We start from the raw sequence: 4,363 nt of genomic DNA on the forward strand, positions 1-4,363 counted from the left end.
CAACCAAAAACTACAAGACTTATATAGATATACAGCGAATTGAGTACATTATATTAAACGATTTGAGTATATATATATATACAGGTAGTGGCCAAAAAATGGAAACACCAATATTAAGTCACTTGCTATGGTTTTGGGCCACCACGTGTGGCCAGTACAGCCTGCATGCGTCGTAGCTTAGGGTCTACCAGTGTCTGGAATTCTGCAGGAGAAATACGACACCACTCTTCCGCGAGAAACTCAATCAACTCACGCCTACTTGATGGAAATGGAAAACGTTGTTTCAGGCATCGTTCCAGAATATCCAATACATGCTCATCTTGGTTTAGCTCTGGTGACTGAGAAGGCCAGGACATATGGATAACGTCAGTGTCATGCTCCTTAAACCACTGGGCAATTACCCATGCTCTGTAGACCGGGGCATTGCCATCTTGAAAGACACCCCTCTCTGCAGGACAGAAATGCTGTAACATGGTGTTAAGATTATCACTTATTGCCATTAAATAATAATTGACATCGAATTGCCTTCTAAGGGTTTGAGTGCATCCAAAACATGCTAGGAAAATGCTCCCACACCATTACACAAGCGTTCATGGCTGTAGAGTTATTTAGGTTGGCACCACACGTGCATTTGTCGAGAACATGGTGAAGGATGATTCATCTGACCATATCACATTTCTTCTCGGTAGTCCATAACCTGTGCTCTTTGTACCACTGGATGCACAACCATACTTGTGTGTTAAGCGGTTTGGTATCTCATTCTGTGGAGTTCTTGGCAGACCTTTTTTGGTGAAACTTGCTGCTCTCGCCCCAGGTTAAAATTTGCAGTCAATTGACCTATGGCTGCTCGCCTGTTTTGCCTTTCAGTTCGAATTAATGCATGAACATCACGATCTTGGAATATGCACTTTCACCAACCTTAGACACCGTTGCTCATGAAATATCAGCAAGTTGAGCTGTTTTGGTCACTAAAGCTACTGCCAAACGCGCCCCAACAATCACCCTTCTTTCAAAGTCACTGAAGTCTTCTCAGCATTTTTATACATGACCCTATGTTATTTGCTTAATTAATGGATGAGCCACTCCTGTGTGTAGCCTCTACATTTGATATACTTGTTGTCCCTCATTTACCCAGGTGTTTCCATTTTTTATATCCACTACTTGTATATAAATCAGCAATTCGTGTGACAACCACGGCCGATATAGATTTACGATGTAACGGAATATATCAGAACTACGTTTTAACATTGTTTGGCGTTGCGTAGGTAGTGTGATGTCACCGAAAACTAATCTCTATTGGGAGGGTATATAGCAACACTTTCCGATACAAAATATTCATACGCCCAGATCACAAATATTTGTCCACAACGGAAATTTAGAATTTTCAAGACGGAGATATTCCTTGTACTTAAAGTCATTGGAAAACAAAGACATATTGATCCATTGGGGTGCCAGAACCATCCACAAAAAGTCCTATAAGAAGTCGTACTCTAGGTGTGGTAAGCAAAGTGTAGTGTCTTGTACCACGTACGAATCTACGAATAGAAAGGTGTTCCTTGCAACAGTACGAAACATAATCAAGAAGCATCTGCGTTTGGAAAAGCGAAACAAGTCAACAATTTACTTCCATGACATATCCGTTCAAACGTCGCATGCTTCAAGCAGCTGGAGAATAAAACGGGTATTCATGCTATTTCATACAACGACAAACCAATCAGGTCACTGGCCGCAAAGCCTGTGAATTTCTGTTCGATCGGATTTTGAAAAAGGCACTGGGAAACCGTTGTCCTCGTTCACTAGATGGCTTATGGCAAATACGCAGAGAGGAGTTGTGTGCTTTGGATATAACAACCTTAAGACGGAGCCTTTTGCAATGGAAGCTATGCTGAATCACTTTTATTATACACTGTCGTCGGACAGAACATGACTGGAAGTGGAGGCATGGATATTAACGACATTGCAGGGCTCCAAAATTGTTTTAATATAACGTACTTAACCTTCTGTATGTGTAATAACTTCTGTTATTGTTATCATTTTAACCAGTATCCTAACGAAACTGGTATTTCTATGTAGTTAATAAGATGTGCCTTAATAATATATCTCCATTTTTCCGCTTGCTCTACTTTATCACACTGTTCTCTTACTAAAGTGACTTATTGGTATATACTGCTATGTATTATGCGTTGTCAATACAGAAGACGTATATCACGAGTCCTGCATGTTCTTTTTCATTTATTTATTGTTTTGTTGTGCACCAAAGTAATATTATCAAACTTTGAATCAATTGTGTACATAGCCAACGACATAATCGATATTGGGGATCGATTGTATCTCGTTTAATAGGTTTAATATAGAGCTGCACTAAATAATACGTTGCACAAGAGGGCACGAAGAAATCGTATTTATGTCAGTCATTCTAATAATCAGTGGACACAATACGTTGTTAAATAATGATAAACTCAAAGTAAAAAAGTCGTCCACACCTTTAAACAGGAGCTTATTTCCAACTTTTATGTTATCCGTTTTTTATCATATATTTTTATTTATTAGTTGTGGAGGGATACTGTAGAAGAATCTCTATCAGAACCAATGCAGAGGAAACAAAGAGGGGCACTGAAAGTTTGTCAAGCATTTAAGAACCTACGACGATGAATAAAGTTAGTGATTTAGCAGTAGAGGGAACAGGATTGACAGGGTATGAGGACCCCGGGCAAGAAAACCTAGTGATTTAGCAGTAGAGGAAACAGTATTGACAGGGTATGAGGACCCCGTGCAAGAAAACCTAGTGATTTAGCAGTATAGGAAACAGGATTGACAGGGTATGAGGACCTCGGGCAAGAAAACCTAGGGCTTTCGAAGCCTCAGAATATACATACATAGTTTAAGAGTTAATTCCATGGTATACTATTGTGAGAAGAAAAACTTATAGATTTTAGAAAGGCTTGTTATTTGTAAGTACTCATAATGTAAACTCCTAGTACGTACCATCTTGTAAGATTTGAGACACTAAGGATGAGTTCCGATAAACGGTGATAATTGAAAGAAATATACTGTGATATACATTTTTAATAATTAATATTTGTAACTGAAAACAGAGGTCGCTACGTTGAAACTAATATGTATGTTATCTTTAAAATTCTTTAACATTTGTCACAAAGAAACACAGTGGTATAGTTAACAGAAGTCAGAGGATCGACCATCAACTATTGCGGCTAGATACGTTAAAATAGTAAACCGTAAATATTTTTTTATCTTTTTTGTTCATTATAAGAAAAACGTAATGTATAGAAATAATATATTAAGGAGCTTGTATTTATTTGCTGTTAAGCCTAAAGCTATACGATGGGCTATCTGTGCTCTGCCCACCGCAGGATACAAAATCCAATTTTTTTTAGCGTTATAAGCCCCCAGACTTACCTCTGAACCACTGGGGGAAATTAATGAACTACGAACTTAAATACTTTTTACTTTTCCTTAAAACATACGCAGTTCTGTCTTTGTCGCGATGTACACTATAATTACGTTAATAGTAGAAATAAGGTCATAAATAAAACATTTTAAGCCAAACTAAGTTTTATAAAATATGTTAATGTCAAACCAATAAAAGCAAAACAAAGAGGAGCTACCTTAATAAGTATTTTAATGGTGTTGATGATTTTTTTTGGGGGGGGGGGTGAAATCCTTCCTTTTTCAGAATTTAAACTTCAATTTTCATTTTCTATTGGATTTCATCTCAAACAACAATAATTTTAACGTAATTATTAGTTGTAATACAGGATAAATCTTCTGTGAGCTTTAGGGTATATCTTTCATTTTGTAATATATATCTTGGTATTTATATTGATATTTCGAATGTTATAAAATGATGTAAATCTATTAGAGGGATCAATTTTGGCGAAATGTTGTTCATTTGCTTCAGCGAATTAAATAGTTTATTCTGATTGAAAAGATACAACCCCTCCTTTCAGATCGGTTAATTAACTATGATAGGGCATTTATTAATCTATGAATGATGTAACTTAAGTTTCTGTCCCAATAGAAAGTTCATTTTGGGTTATTATATCGTTATATTTTCTGGTACAGTTAAACTACAGAGCAGTAACAACAACAGCATTTCAATGAACTTAGGTGATAGTTTCTTAGTTTTCACTTTAAAAACAATACTTGAGGAACAACAACAGAATTTCAATAAACACTGGTGATATTTGGTTAGTTATCAGTTAAAAAAACAATGCTTGAGGAACAACAACAGCATTTCAATAAACACTGGTGATATTTGGTTAGGTTTCAGTTAAAAAACAATGCTTGAGGAACAACAACAGCATTTCAATAAACACTGGTGATATTTGGTTAGGTTTCAGTT

This window comes from Limulus polyphemus, unplaced genomic scaffold, assembly GCF_000517525.1.
Source record: "Limulus polyphemus unplaced genomic scaffold, Limulus_polyphemus-2.1.2 Scaffold342, whole genome shotgun sequence".
NCBI lineage: Eukaryota > Metazoa > Arthropoda > Merostomata > Xiphosura > Limulidae > Limulus > Limulus polyphemus.